The sequence below is a fragment of the Puma concolor genome, chromosome D3, assembly GCF_028749965.1.
Source record: "Puma concolor isolate L17-30 chromosome D3, mPumCon1.1.hap2, whole genome shotgun sequence".
NCBI lineage: Eukaryota > Metazoa > Chordata > Mammalia > Carnivora > Felidae > Puma > Puma concolor.
In genome coordinates this window covers 20,486,109-20,502,092 of record NC_141678.1, presented here as the reverse complement: position 1 = coordinate 20,502,092, position 15,984 = coordinate 20,486,109, and the positions used below count along the sequence as shown (strand labels likewise).

Sequence of the window (15,984 nt, the reverse complement as noted above, 5' to 3'; positions counted from 1 at the left end):
TAAAATTATAAAATTATGAAGATAAGTTTCAAAACTTTTGTCCATAGGAAAAACCCTGCACTTCAATGTTTATAACAACTTATTTCTAATCACTAAGGCCTGAAAGCAACTTAAACTTGGCACATGGATACTTATTCTAGGTTTAAATGTAATCACCCAAACCAGAAACCAACTAAGAGGTCACCCAGGAGGTGCCACTTTTATAAATAATTTGATAGTTATGTCAAACATTGGAAGAAGCAAAACTCTGCAAACATCTGCAGGTCGTGGAGGTCCTAAACGCTGAAAAGGAGTTAATCATGTGAACGGAGGAAAACATTCTGAGCCACAGAATTATTCTATATGATACTAATGGCACTTAAATGACACTCTGTCATTGTCAGAATTCACTGAATACTGTACACGCCCCATGTCAGAAACTTAACGTGTACGTAGAAGAATGTAGGAATTTGGGGCACATGATGGAAAGCAGAAGGTGACAAAACTCATGTAGCTGCAGTAACACATGTGAGCCCTGGTCAGTGCAGGGGTGGGGCGAGCCGCTGAGCCGAGGGGCTGAAAGTGAGTGGAGCCTCTACGTGTAAAGACATAAGAAACTGCACGAAAGTTCTGTCCTCTAGTAACTAAGGTTGTGTCCCTGGGGGAGCCGGTTGACGATCGTGACGTGACTGCACTGTGTACTGTCACCGAACAATGAAGTAAATGGATGGAATGTGGTGCTGGAGCCACAGTTGTCACTTGAGGAAAGGAAAGTCATGGATACAACCAAGGGAGGAGGCTGGGGAGAAGATGTGGTCACGGAGTAGAGCCGCAGATGACAGTCTGACGACGTGCGTAGTTTGATGGAGACAGAGACTTGCATGTGGACACAGTCACCAATATGTCCATGGTCCTGGCTTAGTTTCCTCATATTTGTCCTTCATGCGTCAGCTGAGTGAAACCGGAAGCAATGATGCCCCATGAGGCCTGAGATGCATTTTCCCAGATGTTACCTTCTAATACCGTTCTCCCGGGAAGACATGGGGCTTCCTCGGGGGAATCTTATCCCAGACAGCAATGGTGCAGGATGAGTACGGAGGACCTTATTAGTGTCAGAAAACGAAAAAAGTGCAGGAAAAACCCTGCACTTTAATGTTTGTAACAACTGATTCCTAATCACTAAAGCCTGAAAGCATCCTAAAGGTAGCACATGGATATTTATTCTAGGTTTAAAATAATCACCCAAACCAGGAACCAACTAAGAGGTCACCAAGGAGGTGCCACTTTTATAAATAATTTCATAATTACATCCAACATTGGAAGAAGCAAAACTCTGCAAACATCTGTAGGTCGCGGGGGTGTTAAACGCTGAAAAAGAATGAATCATGTGAACAGAGGAAAACACTCTGAGCCACAGATTATTCTATATGATACTAATGACACTTAAATGACACTCTGTCATTGTCTGTCATTGTCTCCCAAACAAACGCAAGCAAATCAGTGCACAACCACCACGCATACCCGTGTGCACACACACAAAAGGACAGGGTTTGTCTAGGAGCTCACGAGCCAACTTAAAGGGCCCCCATGAGGCAAAACTAGAAAGATTTCAACCACAGGAACATAAAAGGATTGGGTTGTAACTCAGTGTCTACACATATGTCTACTGTCCATATCTTTCACTGATGGTAGTAAATAAATGGAATCAGATGAGACACATTCCCGTGCAGAGATTTCGTGGAACAGGTGTAAACGCTTGGCTTGAATGACGTCAGGCATAACCCCCACTCAGTAAGTATGCACAAAGGCACCAACAAGAGGGACAGTCTGAAGAAGTGTCATAGTGAGAGAAGCTTAAGGACAATTCACAACTCAATGTCACAAAGAATCATAAACTAGATCATACAACAGAAAAGGGACATTAGGTAAAAACTAAGAAAATCTGAATACACTGTGGATATTAATTGTTATGCGTTGAACTGTGTCTCCAACAATTCATGTGATTAAAAGTTCTAAAAACTCCCATATTTCAGGATGAGACCTTATTTGGAAATGAGACTATTGCTGATGTAATTACCAGGGTGAGACCAGTAAAGTGTAAGAGCATGTGTCATAGTCTTTCTCTGTCTGTTTTTCCTCTGACTCAGTCTGCAATGATGCTGAAAGGAATCTCACTATTTTAGAGAAAAAGGCCTATGAAAACCCATCCTACATTGTCCAGAGAACCCTGATATTACCGGAAAAAATCTAGACATTTTGTTGTCTTTTCACTGTTAACCCATGGAACATTACCAAATAAATATAATAGGGATGAATGTGAGTGGGATTCCCTTTCCTGAATGCCCCTTAATGGATGGGCTGAGAACAAATTTCTAAGAAGATAGAGGTCCCTTGTACTGTATAATGTTTTATATCAGTGTTCATCCTGAGAACACTTACAAAACTGGACTAATAGAGAGGAAAATGAGTCATAAGTACACCAGAGAAGAAAATTAAATTCCAGACTGAGTACAAAGGCCCGGTCAAAACCCAGATTGGGAAGTAAATACAGTGGATACCTCTCTGCGGAGAGCAGGTAGTCTTTTGACAAACAGAGACTTCAAAGAAAAGAGTAATAAAGTAATTTAAATTGTTTAAATCTAAATCTAGATTTAAGAAGAGAACAAAATAACAAAAGTGATATTAAACTTAATATATTACATAATGATGTTAAATTATATTGCATTTAAATGGACACATTGTTCCAGTTACAGACATGGATTGACATAACAGAGCATAATGGTTAAAATTTTAGAAAAAGTATACCCTGTAACCATGAAAGTACAAAAAGATGTGGTTATATAAGTGTCACGCCAAAGACTAAGGGAAGAAATTTTCTAGAAAACCAGTGACACATTTAATAGTGATAAAATAATCTATTCAAGAAAAAAAAGAAGCTCAAATATAATAGCATACCTTTGCAAAACTATCTGAAGAATAAATTATAGAAGCAAAGAGAGGAATAACTAGTCCACAATTACAGTTGCAGATGTTAACACAATGGTCTTAGTAACTGAATGAATACAGACAAAAAATAGTACACACTAAAAAGAGAACAGAAGAATTAAAAGGAGTACAAATCTGAACGGTAATTGCTTAAGTAATTACATAAAGACAGGAGTAAAAAAAAACTGAGGGATTTCCTGATTTACTTCTAATGGATTTGTACGCTTTATCTTGGTTCTGTGAGCAGGGGTGGCTCTCTGCGTTTCCTTCTTATTCCTTTTTTTCATCTTCCCACCTCTCTTATCTTCTCCTTTCCTTACCACTGACCCAGAGTTAGTGCACAGCAGGAAGGGATGCTCCGGCCACTGCACTGGGAGGACGGACTTGGCATATCTCACGTTCCTGTTCCCACGTAGTTCCCACATGCCCACCTTTACACATGTGACACAAACCCCTTTAACTGTCCTCAACCTTATTTTTCCCTCTCATGTCCTTCCCGACAGTGCACACAGCTGGAGCCCTCAACCTCACCATCATCCTTTCCCTCACCCTCAGTCCAGGGCCACGGTCACCTCTCCACGCTCTTCCTTGTGGGCCCTACTTGCCTATCTTCCTCCTCCAGATTCTCTGTATACTTAGCCCTCAGGCCCTCCGGACACGGCCTTGCCTGCTCTGTTGTAGTCAGGCACATTGTTGAAACTGACACCACAATGTCTGTCTAAAGTGTAAGTTTCTTAGTTAATAATACTGTACTGTAGATTTGAAATTTGCAGACAGGATAGATCTTAAGGGTTCTCATGAAAGAAAGAAGGAAAGAAAGAAAGAATGAAAGAGAGAAAGAGAGAAAGAGAAAGAAAGAAGAAAAGAGAGAGGAGAAAGAAAGAAAGAAAGAAAGAAAGAAAGAAGAAAAGAGAGAGAATAAAGAAAGAAGAAAAGAGAAGAAAGAAAGAAGAAAAGAGAGAGAAGAAAGAAAGAAGAAAAGAGAGAGAAGAAAGAAAGAAGAAAAGAGAAGAAAGAAAGAAGAAAAGAGAGAGGAGAAAGAAAGAAGAAAAGAGAAGAAAGAAAGAAGAAAAGAGAGAGGAGAAAGAAAGAAAGAAAGAAGAAAAGAAAGAAAGAAAGAAGAAAAGAGAGAGAAAAAAGAAAGAAGAAAAGAGAAGAAAGAAAGAAGAAAAGAGAAGAAAGAAAGAAGAAAAGAGAGAGGAGAAAGAACAAAAGAAAGAAGAAAAGAGAGAGAAGAAAGAAAGAAGAAAAGAGAGAGAAGAAAGAAAGAAGAAAAGAGAGAGAAGAAAGAAAGAAAGAAAGAAAGAAAGAAAGAAAGAAAGAAGAAAAGAGAGAGCGAAGAAAGGAAGGGAGGGAGGGAGGGAGGAAGAAAAATAGAAAACTGGCATGTATACGAAGTGATAAATGTATTGATTAGCTTGATTGTTTCACCTCACAGTTTTAATGTATATCCAGTCTCCATTCTGTGTCTTAAGTGCATACAATGTTTGATTTTTTATTATACTTGGAAAAGCTGAAAAGTTAAACAGAATTAATAATAAAAACAATATGTTGCATTTCAACAATATTTCTCCCATTTTCAATCTCTAAGAAATACAAATAAAATAAAAGCCAAGCACCTCACTCTGACATAGAAGTACTTTTACATTTAGGCATCAAATGTCCTCATCCCGTTTGCACTTACATTCCATTCGCTCATAGCTGTTGTCAAATGACGTAGTTTCCGTCCCCTCAACACATCATATCTGATGGCCCACCCACCTCCAATTCCTTCTTTCTTCTGGGAAGGTAGTGTGTTTTATTTGTCCTGCTGTAGGAACCCTGGTCCCAACTTTCCACCCAGAGAACCAGTCTCCTCCCTCACGTGGCCCACCTGAGACAGCAGCTCAGGTGTGTGCTTCCAGAAACTGCTGCCTTCTCAACCCACTGTGGCCCCATTCATGGTGCTTGGTGGTGATTCACCACATTTCTTTCTCTGACAAACACAGAAACTCTCGGTGGGAAGGCTGTTTGTTCATATTAGTTACCTTGGGCACTAGGGCATATGGCACGTGGATGCTTGTGGTCTGACAGTGGCCAGGCTGTCAGGTCAGTGTCCCTGACATCCTTTCCAGGGACAGACTGAAGCTTGACCTGTGGGCAGCAGGGGGCACTGTCGGCCTCCCCAGGAAGAGCACACTGGGGGCCCCCTGCTGTGTACCCTACAACCCCCTTAGGGCGCCCACACTTTTGCCTATGTGTGCTAGTGGGGACTCAGCAGCTGTGTCCCCTCTGGCTGGGAGGGGTCTGCTGCTCACAGGTCTGTGGAAGGTTCCGGCAGCTGCTTCTTCCCTGGTCCCTCCCAGGAGACAAACTCTGAGTCTCTGTGGAAATCAGCCCCCTCTTTCTAAGGGACTAAGCTGACACTTCAGCTAGTACGCAGGACGGAAATCTGTGTGAACAGCCGGTCCCCATGAGTCCATGGAGAAGACAAAAGAAACCCCTACATGCCCGCCCTGATCTGGGGCTGCAGGAGGAGCATCCATCATGGCCTGGACACTTCTCCTTGTGCTCCTGGTGCTCCTGGCTCACTGCACAGGTAGGGACATCTCCAGATCCATGGCAGCTCTTGAGTGGGTGTCACCCTCACTGTCACAGACCACCAAGCAGCTTAACCTTTTCCGCTGCCCCGTTTCCCATGAGGGTCTGTGTTTACAGGTTCCCTGTGCCAGCAGGGGATGACCCAGCTACCCTCCTTCTAAAGACTTCCACTGTGCTCCAGATCTATGGGGAAGTGAAACAAAAACCTGGCCTGCACCCTCCTGACCTGGTGTGCCCCTCAAAACAGGGGCTCTACCATGCCTGGCTTAGGGGGTCAATGGCATTGTCACTTCTTCTGTCAGCACCTGAGTTTCCTCAGTCCACTTGATCTGATAGTATCACATACTTTTCTTCAGATCAAAATTTGGATTAATCCATTGATAATATAGTCTCACCCTGTTAATGTTGCACTGGAAGTAATCCCATGCTCAGAGATTAATAGCTCTTAATGAAGAAATTGGATAAGAATGAAAAGGCTGATTCCGGCCATGCTCTCTGGAGAGTGTAGAGTGACTCAGATATGCTTCTGGTCTGAGTGTTTCCATTTGGGGTTGTGATGCAACCCCCACATGCACGTGGGAATTGTATTATCTATTCTAGCATCAACCTCCAAAAATGAAAATTAGAAATAATATCATCTACAATAGCATCAAAAATATGAAACATATAAGGAAAGATCTGAAAGAACTTGAGAATTTTATGCACTAAAAATTATAAACCATTCAAAGGGAGATTAAAGGTTTAAATACATGTACAGATCTATCTGGCTTATGGGTCTAAATATTCAACTTGGTAAAGATGTCAATCCTCCCAGAATTGACCAATACAATCATTGTAATAGGTTTGGTAAAATGTCCTTGAAATGGTGGGGAATTTTAGAAAAGAAAAAAAGAAAAGAAAGTAGAAACACTAAGAAAACATGTGACTGGAATATAGCCCTGGGAGAATCCTGCCCTGTGTCCTCAGGCCAGCTTGTCTCTGAGGAGGATAAGGCCCAGGAAGTTGGTCTGAAGTCAGAAGAAACAAGTCAGGGTGAGAGCACAGACATGCAGTGTCAACCAATGACACGGACCGGGTACAGGACCCTCTGTCTGAAGGCCGAAGCACAGAGTGTGAGTGCAATAGGCCTGTTGCTGGGGACCCCTGGCGATGAGTCTATATAGTGCTCCCCACAGTGTGCATCTGGGGCGATGGTTTCTGTTCATCACTTCAACCTGGTGAAGGACCCTGTGACTTGTAACTTGTTGGAGAATTGGGGCCAGAAGACAGGTACATGAAGAGGGCAGCATGTGATCTCAGAAGCTCTGTATTTTCAAGGGTTACAAATGGAACTTGCATCCATAATTCCCGGGAAGACAGTCTGAGGAAACTGATCAAAAAGAGGTCACCTCCAATGGCTGCCTTGGCCTCTCTTGGAAGGCATGTGGGTGTATCCCTACCCCACATGGGATGTTGTTTGCCTGGTCTTGTGGATGCATATGTAGTGGGAAGTCATGCCTACTGGAGAAGTCTTGTGTGCTGAAGTTCTTGACTGCAACTTAAGGATGAATTTGAACCCCCTGACCAGCACAATGAAAGGCCCCATGTCCCAGGCCTAGGAGGAAATGAGATTCTAGCTCCTTGAGTACCCACACCCAATTTCATCTGCCTACAATGACAGTTTTCATGGATTCTTTCTACTAACTTGTCAATGTAAGGCAAGATCTACATGATCTTGTAAGGAATTATCTGATCTGTGAGGAAATTTAAAATGAGTGTGTATCTTAGCAAATGTGTATCAAGTCTCCTGCACCGATGTAGCAGAGGAATGCCCAGGGTTTCCTTCTCAATTTGTATTCAGATTCATTTTCTCCTTTCTGCCATTCCCTCCCCATTCGCTAACCTTGCTGGCATCCCGAGCTTTGTGCTCTGAATCCCCAGGTGAGTTAGGCTTTGGACCAAGTAATAAGGAACTCCAAATATCCCTCCCCCCTATATTTTCTGTAATTTAAGTTCCTGTTTACAGGATCTACAGACTCATCCATCCATGAGGTTGGGGTCAGATCTCAAGAACAAAATCATCTGTAGCAGAAAAAGCAACAACATGAGATGAAATTGTGGCCTGGCAACAAAACACATATGTGGAAGCCATAGAAATATGGACTGGGGAGATCTTGTCTCATTGTTATCTGAGATGAAACCTCTGGCTTCAGGTCTGCCAAGGCATGATTTCTTAGGTCCTGTCCTAAGACAAGTCTGACCACTGGGTCCAGACATGGGGCCATCTGGACAAACACTGTTCCAGATCAGTGAAGAATCAAGATGCAGCCTCCCTCCTCCTCTTGTGGGCCCTTCACTCTCTGGACACTCATTGCATCTGACCGTACATAATTTACAATCTGTCCTCATCCTCTCAAACTATGTCCCCAAATCCAGTCCTTGGCAACACATATTGTGATACCGTCTCACATTGAGCAGAAATCCCTTGATGCAATGGTCAGCCTTCCCTGGGGGCCAGGTCCATGAAGTGTCAGGTTAGAACCAGAGACACAGGAGTCCAACTGCATTTGACTTAGGACAGTTGACTCACCAAGAGTTCCTTCGTCCCACACTATTTACTAAAACATACTTGGTGCCACACTTGGTCTAGAGGCTCAGGATACAGTGTAGGCAAGACAGGGATTGTCCCTGTCCTCAGGGAGCTGACGCTATCTGGGAAAGGGAAAACAAACCAGGAAAAGCATAAACACATGTAAAATGTTACCATGGAGTGAGGGGAGTTGAGTATTGTAGGTGGATACAGGAGCCACTGGAGCATTTGACAAAAAGACACAGGATCTAATTCAAGCTTATGAAGAAAAGTCCAGATGTTTCAGTGAACATGAATGAGGAGGAGGGAGGAAGGAAGGCAGTGGGAACACCGGTAGCTGTTAGAGGATAATGGGCAGACTCAGCAAGTTTGGGGAGGAAGGAGGCACTGAAGAAAGGGGTGTGGCTTCGAACTAACCCTTAGGAGCTGGATGGCATGTGAGTGAGCTCCTAGGGAGAACATTCTTTTTTTTTTTTTTTTTTAATATATGAAATTTATTGTCAAATTGGTTTCCATACAACACCCAGTGCTCATCCCAAAAGGTGCCCTCCTCAATACCCATCACCCACCCTCCCCTCCCTCCCACCCCCCATCAACCCTCAGTTTGTTCTCAGTTTTTAACAGTCTCTTATGCTTTGGCTCTCTCCCACTCTAACCTCTTTTTTTTTTTTTTTCCTTCCCCTAGGGAGAACATTCTTGATCAGGGGTATGGAGATGAGGCCCCAAGTTCACCCCCATGATGGAAGCATCAACAACCTCCCTGCCTTGTTCAGTGGTAACATGGGGATATTTCGGGGTGTCTGGGTGGTTGGGTCGCTTAAGCGTCTGACTCTTGATTTCAGCTCAGGCCATGATCTCACGGTTTGTGAGTTCAAGCCCCATGTCAGGCAGCTTTGCATTGGCATTGTGGAGCCTGCTTGGGATTCTCTTTCACTCTCTCTCTCTCTGCCCCTCCCCTACTCATTTTCTCTTCTCTCTCTCTCTCTCTCTCTCTCTCTCAAAATAAATAAATAAATAAAACTTAAGAAAATAAAACACAAGCATATTTCCTCTCCAGATAACAAGTGGGAAATCCTTCAGGACTCACTCTTCTTTCTCTAATAGTTATCTGAGATGACCCTTCTCCATGACCCCCATGTCCCCAGGCTGATTTCCCACATAGGAACAAAATGCCTCTGCATTTCCATGTATCGCATCCACAAAACAAGCCATCCAGAATGAGAGATCCTCGTCATCCTGGACCCATTGATCAGGAATCCCAGCCTTCAGGACTGGACCAGATCTCTTACACCATCTTCCCTGCCATCAACATGGTACCAGAAAGAAATTCATCTGATTTCTCCCAGAAAGATGAGGTTCATCCCAGCATTTGGGGCTGGGATCAATCACATTCTGACAGCATGACTGGAAGATGTGGGTCTGGATAGGAGAGGAAAAGGTCAGACGGTTTGTGCAAGCATCCCCACCTTGTATATCACTCAGCTCTTTATTACCAGCTCTGCCCTCCACCCTCATAGCTGGTTCATGTTTGAGTCTTGTGTTGTGTACGTTAAGAGCTGAGCAGGGGACACAGACCATGGGGTTTCTGTCTCATACGGTTGTAATTCTGACTCCCAGAGTTTTCTAATGTCTTATAAAACATAAGACATCCCATGACCACCTGTGGTTTTCTCCTCCATCTGTCCCTTCCTCAGGAGAGGACCAGTCCCAGAGGCCCAGCACAAGATGCTCTGTACACATCCCATGATGGTTCCCCATCTGCTCCAGTCCCCAGTAAGTGCCACTCCAGGTCACCTCAGGATCATTGCTGAGAGACTCCACCTCACAGGGAGGTCACAGAAGGCACTACCACATTTAACCTTTTCTGTGTCCTGGGAGTGGGATCAGAATTAGCCAGACTCAAAAAGCCAAATATCTGATTCTCATACAAATACAGAATGGACAAGTGTAAAATATGCTATTCAACTCATCTATTAGTGAGAAGACCAATAAAATGGTGAAGCTTGAATAAAGAGCAGATAAAAAACAAAAATACTTACAGTTCACCAGGAAAACGGACTTTGAAAAAATATTTTTGTGTGTTGGAGATACACTGCTAAATTTGTAACAAGCAAGGAATCACATAAGAGGAAAAAACATGTGTCCTGCACAGAAAGAGACACGTCTTCATGGGGTAGCACAGTGCTCTGGATTTGATCCTGACTGAAAAGGAATCTGAGCAGAGACGACACCTCAACCCTGACCCATGAACAGCCAAGGTAGCCATGGCCAGACCTTGAAGAGTCTGGGTAGAGTATACAGCTTTCCTTGAGGTAATGGGAGGCAACATAAGGGGATACCTGGCCCTAAAGCAGGGGATAGGGGACAAAACAGTAGGATGTCAGGAGGTGTGCCTGACTGGCTCCAGTCACATGTCACACAATGCTGTGTCTGGGCCTGGACCACCAAGGGACACATACGGCCCATTTCAAGGGTTAAAAGGTGATCAGAGCTGGGACCTGCCACCTGGAACTGCCTGTGCCCTATGTTCAGGGCTCACAGTGGTGACATCCACACCCCCTGGCCCCACACAGCCCCTCCCATACCCATCCCCTCACCTCCTCAACAGAGAGACCTGACCCAGGGCCAGTGAAGTGTTAGACAGCTATGAGTCTCATTTGCATGGACAGATCCTCCACCTCTTAGAGAATGAAAAGGGGAAGAGACCTATTAGGGGAGGTCTGCACACTGTGGGTTACAGAAGGTAGGAACAGTGATGACTTCCACCATGGCCTGGACCCCTCTTCTCCTCACCCTACTTGCTCACTGTACAGGTAACTGGATGTGAGGCCAAGGGAAGGGGCCCTTGGAGGACATGTGGGTCCTGCTTTTTCCTCTTGTCTCTAGACCCTGGCATCATGGTCTCTGTGTCTCTCATTTGCAGGGTCCTGGGCCCAGTCTGTGCTGACTCAGCCACCATCAGTGTCTGGGACCCTAGGCCAGAGGATCACCATCTCCTGCACCGGAAGCAGCTCCAACATCGGGGGTGGTAATGCTGTGAGCTGGTACCAACAAGTCCCAGGAATGGGCCCCAAAACCGTCATCTATTGAGAATAACAGCAAACCCTCAGGGGTCCCAGATAGATTCTCTGACTCAAAGTCTGGCAGTTCAGGCACGCTGACCATCACTGGGCTGCAGGCTGAGGACAAGGCTGATTATTACTGCTCAGCATGGGATGATAGTCTGAGAGCTCACACAGTGCTCCAGGCCTGTGGGGAAGTGAGACAAAAACATGCTGTCCCTGCAGTGATGGGATTTCTTTTGCAGCCCCCATCTTCTGCCAAGACAGCTGGTTCCCCTTTTGTTTGACCTAAATCTGAGGTCTGAAACCCAACTCAGGGAACTTTCTCTAGGATATGTGTCCTTGTCCTCTCAATTGTGTCTCTGCAACCTGTCCTTGCAGGTACACATTTTCTGTTTCATGCAAACTGAGCAGAAATTCCTGTACGCTGGGATATTGCCCTGGGGACAGAGTCCCTGAGGCTTGTGCCTGTCTGCTAGGGCTGCCATAACATAAAACTGTAGACTGTGTGGCTAATCCAAAAGATATTGATTTTCTCACAGTTCTGGATGCTGAATGTCCAAGTTCAAGGTGTTGCCAGGTTTGATTTCTCCTGAGGTCTCTCTCTTTGGCTTGCAGATGGTGGCGTTCTTCCTGGGTGCTCACATGGCCTTGTTTGTGTTTTCCCCTCTGGTGTCTCTACCTCTTCTTATAAAGACATCATCCCTATTTTCTAGGACACCACCCATATGACCTCATTTATCCAGAATTACATGCTTCAATGCCTTATCTGCAAACATCACAATGTGGGTTAGGATTTCCACATAGGGTTTTGAGGGCACACAGTTCAGTCCTTATCAAGGGGTCAGGACAGAACCAGGACTCAGAGTCCAGCTGTGTCTGGCTTAGGATAGTCCACTCTTCCAATGGTATGCATTCACACCCTTTACTGAACCCTTGCTACATGGCAGACTTGGGTCTAAGGGGTCAAGACACAGCAAAGGAAACACATGGAGGGTACACCTGCTCAGGGAACTGACAGTGTCTGGAAGTAGAGAGAAGAAACAGAAGTAAAACATACTGTGTCTCAGGCTGACTTCCCAGATTGGGACAAATGTCCCTGTAGTCCCAGAATGAGGTCCATACAACACACCCTCTGAACGAGAGATTTGCCCTCCATGACCCACTGACCAGAAACCTCGGTTTTCAAGTTGCCTGGACCAGATCACTCCACCGTCTCCCCTGAAATCATCATGGTGACCAGGGAGGGGATTGTCTGAGTGGCTTGGGTAATACAGTGGCTATCTGGTTGGAACTGGGCTTAGTCACTGACTAATCACATGGTTGGGGATTTGGGGTTCAAATAGGAGAAGAAAATGATAAGTTTCACCAAGTATGGCCGTGCCTACCACCTCTTCTTCCCTCTACCCTCTTTGTTATTCAAGTTGGGACATGGACTATGGACACTGGCATTTGGGCAGGGGACATGGGCCAGGTTGTTTCCATCTCATAAAATCATAGCTCAATCCCATGACCATTCTGATGTCCATGCACCTGATCAATTCCAGACCAACACACACTCACTCCCAGGCACGAGGTGTTGATATGAAATGTAAGCATTCACATGAGAGTTAGAAAGCAGAAAGTATAGGGGCGCCTGGATGGCTCAGTTGGTTAGGCGACTGACTTCGGCTCAGGTCATGATCTCACAGATGGTGAGTTCAGACACCGTGTCAGGCTCTGTGCTGACAGCTCAGAGCCTGGAGCCTGCTTCGGATTCTGTGTCACCCCCTCTCTCTACCCCTCCCCTGCTCACACTATGTGTCTCTCTATCTCTCAATAATAAATAAATGTTAAAAAAATTTTAAAAAGAAAGAAAGCAGAAAGTATATTACTCACATGATGACCTTCTCTTCCCAGAGGTAGAAAGAAGGTAAAGAGTTGCAAGAAACTTCAATGGTGGTCACTTCCCCACCACCTGACACCTGTGATCACCTTGTGATCATGATTTCTCATGGTCTTTGCAGGACCTAGAGCACAGACTTAGCATTGCCTGACCAGTTGTCTTGATCCCTCTGTAGAACTGAACCATGCAAAGGGATAGAAAAAAACAAAGAATAAGACTGAGATTTGGATAAAGGACTGCACATGAGTTAGGGTTCTCCTAAGAAAAAGAACCTATAAGACGCATGTGTATATGTATGTGTAATATAATGTATGTATATGTGCATGTCTATGTGTGCATATCAATCTATCTGAGATATTTATTTTAAGGACTCTTTAGCCATTGTTGTAGAGGTTGGCAAGTCCAAAATCCACAGTGTGGGCTGGAAGGCCACAGACCCAGGAGAGGAAGTGTAGATGTTGTAGTTTTGTTCTGAGGGCAATGTGTTCCCAGAATCCCTTCTTTCTCTGCAAGGTCAGTCTTTTCTACATCAAGGCCTTCAACTGATTGGATGAGGCCCATTCGCATTATGGATGGTAATTGGCTTTAATAAAAGTCTACTGACTTAATTCCATTTTTTAAAATTTATTCCTTTATTTGAGAAAGAGAGAGAGAGAGAAAGAGAGAGAGAGCACAGTGGCAGGCGTGGGGGGGGGGGCAGTGAGAAAAGAGGAGAGAGAATCCCAATCAGGCTCCATGCTTTCAGCTCAGACCCTAATGCGGGGCTCAATCTTATGAACCGTGAGATCATGACCTGATCTGAAATCAAGAGTCAGTTGCTTAACTGACTGAGCCACCCAGGTGCCCCTACTCATTTACTTCTTAATATCATGTGAAATATATATTCGCAGAAACTACTAAAATCATGTTAGACCAAACATCTGGCTCTCATGGCCTACACAAGCTACACATAATTTAACCATCACAGACCCAATTCCTCAGGGTGTGGAATGGAGTAAGAAGTGTGAGACAGGTATGCCCTCGTTGGCGACTTAAGGATCAAGGTGTCAGGTCGTGGCCACCACAGACTGGATGCCCCTAGTCCTCCCTGTTCTTACTTACCACCCAGATGAATACTTCCTGAGCTCCAGCAGGGATCCTACCCTAGCTCTGCCCCACTCTCTGAAGTGTTGACCCTGCCCTGTGCTCACAGATCTCCACACCTCTCTCTGCTGATCCAGCCTCCATCAGGGACAGAGACCCCAGGACAGAAATGCACTCCCTACTGCCCCCCGAAGGAGCAACAGCAGTGGACAGAATGACATGATTTTGACACATCATTCCCGGGATATCTCCTCAAATCTCTGGACTCAACCAGAGATGAGCCAAATCATTGACTCAACCATGTACCGTGGGACCACATCATGCTTTTTTGTCTCCACATCATGCTACCTCATCAGCACTTGTTTCCAATCCAAAATGAAGCCAGACATCACTGACCAACACAACCCAAAGGTCCTAGTGCTCCTCCAGTGACCCAGGCTCAGGAACATGAGATCCAACCTTCTTGGGCCCCACAGTCAAGCCACTCCATCCTGCAGGGCTAACTACAGGTTGACTGCTTCTTCCACTTTGTCCTCTCCTTCTCCTTCTTCTGTTTTTTTCTTCTTCTTCCTTGAGACTCCCCTGTCTGTGTCTCCACTGCTCTGTTACAGGGTCCTGGGCACAGTCTCCACTGACACAGGAAGCATACATGTCAGGGTCTGTGGGACAGAAGGTCACCCTCACCTGCACTGGAAACAGTAACAATGTTGGAACAAATTATGTGGGCTGGTACCAACAGATTTCTCACGGTGGCCCCAAAACTGTGATGCTCAGGACAAGTAGGCTCTCACAGTTCCAGATCTCTGGCTCCCACTCTGGAAACACAGCCTCTCTGACCATATTGGGCCTACAGCTTAAGGACGAGGCTGATTATTACTGCTCAGTGTGGGATGAAAGCATCAATGCTGACACAGTGCTACAGGCCCATGGGGACCTAAGACAAAAACCTGCTCCTGCCCCTCGTTATTGTCACCCCCATTATTGCCTGTGACAAACAAACAGGGAGACCACGGACACCCTAGAGGGTGTGAGGGTCTGCTCTGAGCACAGAACGACCTTAAAAGGTCGGTCACAGTTGCTCTCCCTCATATTGTTTTTTTCTAAAAACAAAGCAAAACAAAACTATTGAGATAATTTACATGTCACAAAGTTCATTCATTTACAGTATACAATTCCATGGTCTTTAGTATAGTTCCACAGTTGGACAACCTCTATCATGACTGAATTTACCACATTTCCATCACCTGCAGAGAAACCTTGGACCTACCAGCAGTGAAGTCACTGTCACCACTGCGCTCAGCCCTTTGTAGCCACAAATTCCATTCGGTCTGTGGTGATTTCTTGTGGGTATTTCATGTGCACTGTAACACTGAACATGTGCCATTTTAAGTGCCCCATTCACCCACATTAGGTGCATGCACATTGCTGTGGGAACATCACCGTCTGTAAATGTATGGAATGTTTCACTTAGTTGCATAACACCCTTGTGTGGAGCCCATGCTAATCTATCTGGAAGGTTCCAATTTTATTGCATAGGCTGTCAAAACAAACATGTGATTGCCTTCTGTTGCCGAATTCTTAGGTGTAATATGTTTTTGAGGTCCATCTAGTTATACCTGGCTCTGTAGTTCACTTTTTTAAATTGGTGACTAGTATTTCACTGTATGGATGCACCATATATTCATTATCTATTTATCAGCTGATGGACATTTGTGTCGTTGAAACCTTCTGTCGGGGCGCCTGGGTGGCGCAGTCGGTTAAGCGTCCGACTTCAGCCAGGTCACGATCTTGCGGTCCGTGAGTTCGAGCCCCGCGTCGGGCTCTGGCCTGATGGCTCAGAG

At 45.0% G+C, this 15,984-nt stretch overlaps 1 non-coding gene across 1 annotated transcript; it reads right to left on the bottom strand.

Annotated features, from left to right (window-relative positions):
- Window positions 1–15,590: 15,590 nt before the first annotated feature.
- On the bottom strand, window positions 15,591–15,696 carry LOC112870541 (U6 spliceosomal RNA). Its single transcript, XR_003224495.2, has one exon. It is a non-coding gene; the product is annotated as a U6 spliceosomal RNA (small nuclear RNA).
- Window positions 15,697–15,984: the final 288 nt, after the last annotated feature.